The sequence below is a fragment of the Triticum urartu genome, chromosome 3A (genome assembly GCF_056163025.1).
Source record: "Triticum urartu cultivar PI428250 chromosome 3A, HENAU_Tu73, whole genome shotgun sequence".
Lineage (NCBI taxonomy): Eukaryota > Viridiplantae > Streptophyta > Magnoliopsida > Poales > Poaceae > Triticum > Triticum urartu.
This window is the reverse complement of record NC_141875.1, coordinates 481,203,427-481,215,660: the sequence shown is the minus strand read 5'-3', so window position 1 is coordinate 481,215,660 and position 12,234 is coordinate 481,203,427.

Below are 12,234 nucleotides of genomic sequence, written 5' to 3'. Positions count from 1 at the left end.
TGATCCATTCTTGGATCACTCTTGTACCCCTTGACTGACTCATGGCAAGGCACACTTCAGGTGCGGTACACAGCATAACATACTGTAGAGCCTACGTCTTAAGCATAGGGGACGACCTTCGTCCTTTCTCTCTATTCTGCCATGGTCGAGCTTTAAGTCTTAACTTCATACCTTACAACTCAGGCAAGAACTCCTTCTTTGACTGATCCATCTTGAACACCTTCAAGATCATGTCAAGGTATGTGCTCATTTGAAAGTTCCATTAAGCGTTTTGATCTATCCTTATAGATCTTGATGCTCAATGCTCAAGCAGCTTAATCCAGGATTTCCATTGAAAACACTTTCCAAATAACCCTATATGCTTTCCAGAAATTCTACGTCATTTCTGATCAACAATATGTCAACAACATATACTCATCAGAAATTCTATAGTGCTCCCACTTACTTCTTTGGAAATACAAGTTTCTCATAAACTTTGTATACACCAAAATCTTTGATCATCTCATCAAAGCATACATTCCAACTCCGAGATGCTTACTCCAGTCCTTAGAAGGATTGCTGGAGCTTTGCATACTTGTTAGCATCTTTCAGGATTGACAAAACCTTCTATTGTATCACATACAACTTTTCTTACGAAAACTTGGTAAGAAAACTTGTTTTGACATCCTATCTGCAAGATTTCATAAATAATGTAGTAATCGCTAATATAATTCCAACAGACTCTTAGCATCGCTACGAGTGAGAAAGTCTCATCGCAGTCAACTCCTTGAACTTGTCGGAAAACATCTTAACGACAAGTCGAGCTTTCTTAATGGTGATACCCATCATCATTGTCCGTCTTCCTTTTAAAATCCATCTGTACTCAATAGCCTCACGACCATCAAGCTGTTCTGTCAAAGTCTACACTTTGTTTCCATACATGGATCCTCTCTCGGATTTTATGGCCTCGAGCCATTTATCGGAATCCGGGCCCACCATCGCTTCTCCATAGCTCGTAGGTTCATTGTTGTCTAGCAACATGACTTCCAAGACAGGATCACGTACCACTCTAAAGTAGTACTCATCCTTGTCATCCTACGAGGTTTGGTAGTGACTTGATCTGAAGTTTCATGATCACTATCATAAGCTTCCACTTCAATTGGTGTAGGTGCCACAGGAACAACTTCCTGTGCTCTGTCACACACTAGTTGAAGAGACGGTTCAATAACCTTATCAAGTCTCCACCATCCTCCCACTCAATTTTTTCAAGAGAAACTTTTCCTCGAGAAAGGACCCGATTCTAGAAACAATCCCTTATTGCTTTCGGATCTGAGACAGGAGGTATACCTAACTGTTTTGGGTGTCCTATGAAGATGCATTTATCCGTTTTGGGTTCGAGCTTATCAGCCTGAAACTTTTCACATAAGCGTCGCAGCCCCAAACTTTTAAGAAATGACAGCTTAGGTTTCTCTAAACCATACGGTGTCATCTCATCGGAATTATGTGGTGCCCCTTTTAAAGTGAATGTGGTTGTCTCTAATGCCTAACCCATAAACTATTGTGGTAATTCGATAAGAGACATCATGGTATGCATCATATCCAATAGGGTGCAGTTATGATGTTCGGACACACCATCACACTATGGTGTTCCAGGCTGTATTAGTTGTGAAACAATTTCCACAATGTCTTAATTCTGTGCCAAACTCGTAATTCAGATATTCATCTCTATGATCATATCATAGATCTTTTATCCTCTTGTCACGACGATCTTTCAACTTCACCCTGAAATTACTTGAACCTTTCAATAATTCAGACTCGTGATTCATCAAGTAAATATACTCAACATCTACTCAAATCATCTGTGAAGTAAGAACATAACGATATCCACTACACGCCTCAACACTCATTGGACTGCACACATCAAAATGTATTTCTTCCAACAAGTTGCTTTCTAGTTCCATTTTACTGAAAACGAGGCTTTCAGTCATCTTGCCCATGTGGTATGATTTGCATGTCTCAAGTGATTCAAAATCAAGTGAGTCCAAACGATCCATCTGTATAGAGTTTCTTCATGCATATCTACCAACAAACATGGTTCGCATGTCTCAATCCTTTCAAAAATGAGTGAGTCCAAAGATCCATCAACATGGAGCTTCTTCATGCGTTTTATACCGATATGACTTACGTGGCAGTGCCACAAGTAGGTGGTACTATCATTACTATCTTTTGGCATGAACATGTGTATCACTACGATCGAGATTCAATAAACCATTCATTTTAGGTGTAAGACCATTGAAGGTATTATTCAAATAAACAGAGTAACCATTATTCTCCTTAAATGAATAACCATATTGCGATAGACATAATCCAATCATGTCTATGCTCAACGCAAACACTAATCTCGATGGTAGAGGGAGCGTGCGATGTTTGATCACATCAAGCTTGGAAAAACTTCCAACACATATTGCCAGCTCACCTTTAGCTAGTCTCCGTTTACTCCACAACCTTTTATTTCGAGTTACCAACACTTAGCAACCGAACCGGTATCTAATACCCTGGTGCTACTAGGAGTACTAGTAAAGTACACATTAATATAATGTATGTCCAATATACTTCTGTCGACCTTGCCTGCCTTCTCATCTACCAAGTATCTAGGGTAGTTCTGCTTCAGTGACCGTTCCCCTCATTACAGAAGCACTTAGTCTCGGGTTTGGGTTCAACCTTGGGTTTCTTCACTAGAGCAGCAACTGATTTGCCGTTTCATGAAGTATCCCTTCTTGCCCTTGCCCTTCTTGAAACTAGTGGTTTTACTAACCATCAACAATTGATGCTCCAACTTGATTTCTACTTTCGCGGTGTCAAACATCGCGAATATCTCAAGGATCATCATATATGTCCCTGATATATTATAGTTCATCACGAAGCTCAAGCAGCTTGGTGGTAATGACTTCGGAGAACCATCACTATTTCATCTGGAAGATCAACTCCCACTTGATTCAAGCGATTGTTGTACTCAGACAATCTGAGCACAAGTTCAACAATTGAGCTTTTCTCCCTTAGTTTGCAGGCTAAGAAAATCGTCGGAGGTCTTATACCTCTTGACGTGGGCACGAGCCTGAAATCCCAATTTCAGCCCTCGAAACATCTCATATGTTTCGCGACGTTTCAAAACCGTCTTCGGTGCCTCAACTCTAAACCGTTTAACTGAACTATCACGTAGTTATCAAAACGTGTATGTCAGATGTTCGCAACATCCACAGACAACGTTCGAGGTTCAGCATACTGAGCGGTGCATTAAGGACATAAGCCTTCTAAGAAGCAATGAGGACAATCCTCAGTTTACGGACCTAGTCCGCATAATTGCTACCATCAACTTTCAACTAATTTTTCTCTAGGAACATATCTAAACAGTAGAACTAAAGCGCGAGCTACGACATAATTTGCAAAATCCCTTTTTACTATGTTCAGGATAATTAAGTTCATCTTATGAACTCCCACTCAGATAGACATCCCTCTAGTCATCTAAGTGATTACATGATCCGAGTCAACTAGGCCGTGTCCGATCATCACGTGAGACGGACTAGTCAACATCGGTGAACATCTTCATGTTGATCGTATCTACCATACGACTCATGCTCGACCTTTTGGTCTTCTTGTTCCGAGGCCATGTCTGTACACATGCTAGGCTCGTCAAGTCAACGTAAGTGTTTCGCGTGTGTAAATCTGTCTTACACCCGTTGTATGTGAACGTTAGAATCTAACACCCGATCATCACGTGGTGCTTCGAAACAACGAACTGTCGCAACGGTGCACAGTTAGGGGGAACACTTTCTTGAAATTATTATGAGGGATCATCTTATTTACTACCGTCGTTCTAAGTAAACAAGATGCATAAACATGATAAACATCACATGCAATCAAATAGTGACATGATATGGCCAATATCATATTGCTCCTTTTGATCTCCATCTTCGGGGCTCCATGATCATCATCGTCACCGGCATGACACCATGATCTCCATCATCATGATCTCCATCATCGTGTCTTCTTGAAGTTGTCTCGTCAACTATTACTTCTACTACTATAGCTAACGGTTAGCAATAAAGTAAAGTAATTACATGACGTTTATGTTGACACGCAGGTCATAAATAAATTAAGACAACTCCTATGGCTCCTGCCGGTTGTCATACTCATCGACATGCAAGTCGTGATTCCTATTACAAGAACATGATCATCTCATACATCACATATATCATTCATCACATCCTTTGGCCATATCACATCACATAGCATACCCTGCAAAAACAAGTTAGACGTCCTCTAATTGTTGTTTGCATGTTTTATGTGGCTGCTATGGGTTTCTAGCAAGAACGTTTCTTACCTACGCAAAGACCACAACGTGATATGCCAATTGCTATTTACCCTTCATAAGGACCCTGTTCATCGAATCCGATCCGACTAAAGTGGGAGAGACAGACACCCGCCAGCCACCTTATGCAACTAGTGCATGTTTGTCGGTGGAACCGGTCTCATGTAAGCGTACGTGTAAGGTTGGTCCGGGCCGCTTCATCCCACGATGCCGCCGAATCAAGATAAGACTAGTAACGGCAAGCATATTGAACAAAATCAACGCCCACAACTACTTTGTGTTCTACTCGTGCATAGAATCTACGCAATAGACCTAGCTCATGATGCCACTGTTGGGGAACGTAGCAGAAATTCAAAATTTTCCTACGTGTCACCAAGATCTATCTATGGAGAAACCAGCAACGAGGGGAGGGAGAGTGCATCTACATACCCTTGTAGATTGCTAAGCGGAAGCGTTCAAGAGAACGGGGTTGATGGAGTCGTAATCGTCATGATCCAAATCACCGATGATCCTAGCGCCGAACGGACGGCACCTCCACGTTCAACACACGTATGGAGCAGCAACGTCTCCTCCTTCTTGATCCAGCAAGGGGAAGGAGAGGTTAATGAAGACTCCATCCAGCAGCAGCACAACGGCGTGGTGGTGGTGGAGGAGCGTGGCAATCCTGCAGGGCTTCGCCAAGCACCACGGGAGAGGAGAAGGACTTGGGAGAGGGGAGGGCTGCACCAAAGGCAAAGGTATGGCTGCCCTCCCACCCCCACACATATATATAGGGGCAAGGGAGAGGGGGGGCGCAGCCTTGGCCCTTCCTCCAAGGAAGGGTGCGGCTAGGGAGGAGTCCCTCCTCCCCAAGGCACCTCGGAGGTGCCTTCCCCCTTTAGGACTCTTCCTTTCCTTATCCCTTGGCGCATGGGCCTCTTGGGGCTGGTGCCCTTGGCCCATATAGGCCAAGGCGCACCCCCTTACAGCCCATGTGGCCCCCCGGGGCAGGTGGCCCCACCCGGTGGACCCCCGGGACCCTTCCGGTGGTCCCGGTACAATACCGGTGACCCCGAAACTTGTCCCGATGGCCGAAATAGCACTTCCTATATATAATTCTTTACCTCCGGACCATTCCGGAACTCCTCGTGACGTCCGGGATCTCATCCGGGACTCCGAACAACATTCGTAACCACATACAAACTTCCTTTATAACCCTAGCGTCATCGAACCTTAAGTGTGTAGACCCTACGGGTTCGGGAGACATGCAGACATGACCGAGACGTTCTCCGATCAATAACCAATAGCGGGATCTGGATACCCATGTTGGCTCCCACATGTTCCACGATGATCTCATCGGATGAACCACGATGTCAAGGACTTAATCAATCCCGTATACAATTCCCTTTGTCTATCGGTACGATACTTGCCCGAGATTCGATCGTCGGTATCCCGATACCTTGTTCAATCTCGTTACCGGCAAGTCTCTTTACTCGTTCCGTAACACATCATCCCGTGATCAACTCCTTGGTCACATTGTGCACATTATGATGATGTCCTACCGAGTGGGCCCAGAGATACCTCTCCGTCACACGGAGTGACAAATCCCAGTCTCGATTCGTGCCAACCCAACAGACACTTTCGGAGATACCCGTAGTGTACCTTTATAGCCACCCAGTTACGTTGTGACGTTTGGCACACCCAAAGCACTCCTACGGTATCCGGGAGTTGCACAATCTCATGGTCTAAGGAAATGATACTTGACATTAGAAAAGCTTTAGCATACGAACTACACGATCTAGTGCTATGCTTAGGATTGGGTCTTGTCCATCACATCATTCTCCTAATGATGTGATCCCGTTATCAACGACATCCAATGTCCATGGTCAGGAAACCGTAACCATCTATTGATCAATGAGCTAGTCAACTAGAGGCTTACTAGGGACATGGTGTTGTCTATGTATCCACACATGTATCTGAGTTTCCTATCAATACAATTCTAGCATGGATAATAAACGATTATCATGAACAAGGAAATATAATAATAATCAATTTATTATTGCCTCTAGGGCATATTTCCAACAGCAGCGCCGGAGCGAAAGAAGTTGAAGAAGCCTAAAGCTTCAAAGCCTGCCCCTTCACCAAAAATCTCACGAGCGAAGCCACTGGCAACTGCACCTCCTGAAGACAGTGTGCAGTCTGAAGATTTATCACGCATCTCCAAGCCCCAAGAGGTCAAGATGTCTCTGCCACACACCGGCCAAGAGCTAACAGCTGCTGCCATTCTGCGCAATGATGCCATTGATCTGTCAAGTGATGAAGATCTTGCAGATGACGCTCTTGAGCAACTCATCAAGAGCAAAGAAGAAGCAGAAATCTTCAATGATCTGCCTCTCTTTGATGTAACAGTCATTCACAACTTCATTGATGAACGGTTTGACACGCCAAACATCAGCTTCGACGATCTCCAACTACCCATTGGCCTCAGTGTCGCCTTCCATGGCGCCATTGCTTCAGAGTTAGCTATCGCCCAGCGCATTGTTGAACTGAAGCAGAAGATTGACTTTGAGAAATCTCAGTTCAAGAAGCATATGGCCAAGCTCAGCGTGCAAGACGTGAAGAATTTCAAGATTATGCTGCACGAGCTCAAGGAAGCCTTTCTAAAGAAACGTGCAGAAGCTCAGGGTTCTCGTGAGCGCATGAAGGTCCTGGCTGATAGGTGTGTGCAAGCCTACAATGAGGCTGAGAAGCGCAAGGCCCTTGGGCGTCCTGGCATCGACCCCAGGATGGCTGCCAAGAAGCAGAAGAAGCCTGCTATGGCTGAACCTGAAGCACCAAGGCAGGAGGCAGATCCCCTTGTCTTCCCAACTAACATGACTGGCCCGAAGCCAAAGGCCAGGTCAACCGCTTCAGAACTGAAGAAGACCAGGACTGCTGAGGCTGAAGCAAGGAAGAGAAAACATCCTGAAGCCTCTGCTACTGCCCCCGCCAAGAATAAAAGAATGACCAAGAAGGAACGGGCTGCTCCCACAGAGCCCTTGATTGTTGAACCCATTTCCATGGTTCACCCCGACGCCGATCCACAAGAACGTCAACTGACTGTCCATGAGTCTGCTTTCACAGAGGCTCATGAAGCTGAAGACTTTCCAGCAGCTGATCCCCTCGCTGCTGAGGACATTGGTCACCATGACCATGTTGAAGATGATGCAGCCCTTCCTCAGCTAGAGCACCAACAGGTATCATCGCCTGTGCTCACGCATAGTGAACTCATCAGCATTGGTCGTCCACTGACACCAATAGCACAGAATGCTTCATGGGCGGATCGCCCACAAGAGGAAGAAGACTCTGAGGCCTAGCCAACACAAACTCCACAGGCGTCGCCCGCGTTGCGCAGGCTTCGCAAAGGTCCAAGGCCTCAAGTCTCTGCGTCTGAAGCTAAAACTGCTGAAGACATTCCGGCTGCATCAGCCGATGAAGAAGAAGTACCACAAGTTGCTACTTCCCTGTCCCACCAAAAAGCAGTTCTCGAGGAGAACGTGATTGAAAATCTTGCGGCTGCCACCACCAACACCACTGAAGCCACTGATGCTGTCATGGCTGAAGCTAATGTGGAGCCCTCACCAACAAAAGCACCAGAAGTCAGCGAAGCCACTGATCCCGCCACTTCTGTTCCTGAGTCTGCTGCCGGTCCCCAGTTCGACTATCATGTTGAGCACAGGCCTCAGGTACAGAAGCCAATCCCAAGATTGCCAAGGTTCCCAGGTCCTGCATCAGCACCTGGCTCCTTCAATATCAATGGCTTCAGAGCAGACAACACATTCTTCAACAGCTCCAGGAACCCTACTCCAGGGAAAGAATATCATCTGATTGGTTCTGGAGTTATCCGCAGCGAAGCTATTACTCATGCGTTCTTTACAACCAAGGTCGCATCTTCCCACACAAGCGCCTTGACATTGAAGCAATAGCTGGTCTGCCCTGTCTGGAAGAAGCTCTGGATTGCTTCAAAGAGGTTGGACTGCTGTCGTTCGTCACTGACCAAGAGCATTGAAATGAAGAGTTGCTGCTCCAATTCTATGCCACACTTCACATCCGCGGGTATAGCAGAGATCTGAAGACTTGGGTCCTGGAGTGGATGATAGGAAACGTTCATCACGAAGCCAAAGCCTTTGACATCATTGAGCTCACTGGTTTGCCCACTCCTGGCGATCTCTACGAGCATGGCTGTCAGCTTCATAGTGAAGCTATTGAGAGCATCTTTCAGAAGACTGAACCTAATATGAGTCAAATGCTCAGTATGATGAAGCCATTGCCCCAAGATGCTGCTTATCCCACGGAGTTCTTCGTTGAAGACCTTGAGTATCTGCCGAGAACCATTTATCACATCATAAGGCGAATTCTCTGGCCAATCAAAGGGCATTCTCCCCATGCCAAGCTGGAAGGTGCAATGAAGACTTTGGTCTTCTACATTCTTCATGGAAAATGCTTCAATACACAGGATTTCTTCATTCGCCAACTTGCTGCATCTGGCTCTGATCTGTTTGGTTTGAAGTTCTACGCCCCTTGGGTGATGCGGCTGATCAAACTTCACTCCGCTATCTCATATCAGCCCTCGGCCCGCAACCATCGGATCTTTTTGCCTGATGTGGATATGTCTATTGAAGCCATCTATCCTGAGCCTGCCAAGGAACCTCTTAGTCTTCAGAATGCAGAGCATCAAAGTTTCACTCAGAACATTGAAGGCGTTGAAGCCGTAACTCGTGTGTATCCTTTGGCTGGCACTTCACGTGCACCGCATCCTGCTCTCACTAAAGCCACTGACAGTACAACTGCTCCACGACCCAAGAAGCGCACTCGTGTTCTCAATGACCGAGAGCTTCTTGTGGCTCTTCATCAGAAACAGGATAGGCGTCATGACTGGCTGAAGCGTCAGATGCAATGCCTCTTGGTGGATGTTAATCGCATTCACAATCTTGCCACCAAGAATGCTTTTGTTGCCCATGAAACCTCTCGCCGCACATGGAAAGGGCTAACACTGATGTGTTCTGAAGATGATCTTCAAGAGGATGGATTCACTGAGCGATTCAAGTTTGACTCCACACCTCCTCGAAGGGCGGTGCTGCGACGAACTCCATCCCTTGAAGACTCTAAGTTCTCTTCCTCAGCTGCAACTGTGAATGCCAGAGTAATCGAGGATGAAGACGATGCTACTTCACCGCCACCTCCTTCAGCACGCTTCGACTCTGCTCCAAGCTCTTCAGCACTGCCAAACACAACCAACGACCCTGCTGCTTCACCTACTCCTCATGGGAACGAGTAGATGCTCTATGTCTTCAAACCTTTTTGGTCCTTACTGACAAAAGGGGGAGAAGCATATGAGGTTGATAGTCTTCAAGCGGGTCCATATGGGCGGGTGCTTTATATTTTGCTTCGTGCTTACAACTCTCGTTTTGCTACATTTGGTTCTTTGAGTTGTAACACTTAAACTCGATGGTCGTCTGCTACTTATTTGCCACCTTGTGTTGCGATGATAAATTCCGCATGTGCGACGATAAATTCCGCACTTAGATCATTCTGCAGACGTCCATTTTCCATTATGCATGTCATTATCTTCATATACTTTCACATGCATAGTGGATTGTCATCATAAGTTGAAGTGGATCTCCACAAGTACAACCTGCCATGTGAATTTGCATTCCAAAAGCAAATTACCTATATGCACATCTTCAGGGGGAGCCCTTGCAACTTATGAAGACAATTCCTTATCCCTTACAATTTCACAGATTATATTCCCCGTTGAAAACTTCAACTAGTTTGTCATCAATCACCAAAAAGGAGGAGATTGTAAGTGCATCTAGTGCCACCCCTAGTTGGTTTTGGAGTATTGACGACAAACCTAGTTGAGGGACTAATGTGTTTGTGAGAATTGCAGGATAACACAGGTAGAGGTCCCTCATTGATTCGGTTTTCCTACCAGAGTGACCCCTAAAAATGTATGAAGACATTGAAGTCAAAGGTGGTATATGAAGATATTCACATTGAAGACTATGACAAGAGAAGACACCACATGAAGCCTATGGAGCTCGAAGACTTAGATCTTTCGTAGTTCTCTTTCTTCTGTGTTGAGTCATAGGAACCACCGTACTGTTAAGTGGGGTCCAAGAGAACCAGTCAGAATGACTGAAGTGATGCTTAAACAAAACCTATGTCTTCGAGTGAAGACTTTGAGAGCGAATCTTGTCCAGAGTCGGGCAAGTCAGCTTTGCTTGAAGCCCAAGTAAAGTTGCCGTGTGAGTTTGAAATCTGACCGTTGGAACACGTGTCAGTTCCTTAGTGACCCAGGGTCATTTTGGACAAGTCAGGTCGGGTTGCCAAGTGGCTATAAATAGCCCACCCCCTACAACCATAAACGGTTGGCTGCTCAGATTCAGAGTACGGCTTTTGTTGTTTGAGAGCAACCCACCTCGAAGCCTTTGAGAGAGAATTCCTTGCGAGGATAAAGCCCTAACCACCCAGAGCCAAAGAGAATTAGGCATCACTTAAGTCTTCTTGTCTGTGTGATCTGAAGACTTATTACACTTGAGGACTGTGCATCCTCCAGCCGGTTAGGTGTCGCATTCTGAGCATCCAAGAGACATTGTGGATTGCCGGTGAACAAAGTCTGTGAAGGTTTGGGAGTCTACCTTGAAGACTTACCAGAGTGATTGGGCGAGGTCTGTGTGACCTTAGCTCAAGGGGAATACGGTGAGGACTGGGTGTCCTGAGCTGCGTGTTCAGGACTGGGTGTCCAGGACTGTGTGTCCTAAGGTTTAAATACCTAGCCGCCCTAACCAGACGTACAGTTGTCACAGCAACTGGAACTGGTCCAGCAAATCATTGTCTTCAGCGAGTCATTGGTTTCATCTTCCCTTCCCTTTACTTACTGTTACTCCTTGTGAAGTCATTGTATGTTCGCACTATCTTTTGTCTTCACTGAGTGACTGCGTGTTCTGTGTGGCTTCACAATATCTTCCTACCTGATCCTTACTACATTGCTGCTATTAGTCATTGTGCTTTCACTCTATTGAATACTTGACTATGGCTTGCCTAGTGTAGTCTACCTTCCGCTGCAGGGTAATAGGTTTATTTCTATCGTTTGTCTTCATAACTTCCACATTTTGAAGACTTCCATAAAAATCGCCTATTCACCCCCCTCTAGTCGATATAACGCACTTTCACTCTCACACGTGATTACATAGATAAATAGAACGATCATGAAAAAGCACTCAAAACCTATTTTATATTAATACTTTATTCTTCTAATCATGAAATAACTAAGGATCGAACTAGGATAGATAATGATGATAAAAGTGATGGTGATACGATTCCGGGGCACCTCCCCCAAGCTTGGAACAAGCCAAGGGTGGTGCCCATACCCGTGTACTCAAGCTTCTTTCTTCGGTGCTGGTGGTGATGAATTCTTGGGTGATACGTCCATTTTGCATCATGCTTTTATATTGATATTTATGGCATTATGGGCTGTTATTACACATTACAGTACAATACTTATGCCTTTTCTCTCTTATTTCACAAGGTTTACATGAAGAGGGAGAATGACGGCACCTGGAATTCTAGACTGGAAAAGGAGCAAATCTGAGAGACCTATTCTGCACAACTCCAAAAGTCGTGAAAATTTACAGAGAATTATCTTGGAATATAAAAAAAATACTGGGCGAAGAAAATACCAGAGGGGACTCACCAGGAGGCCACAAGCCTCGGGGGCGCGCCCTACCCCCTAGGCGTGCCCCTGTGGCTTGTGGGCCCCCTGGCAGGCTTCCGGTGTCCATCTTCTGCTATATGAAGGGTTTTGACGTGGAACAAATCACGAGGAAGCTTTCGGGACGAAGCGCCCCCGTCTCGAGGCGGAACTT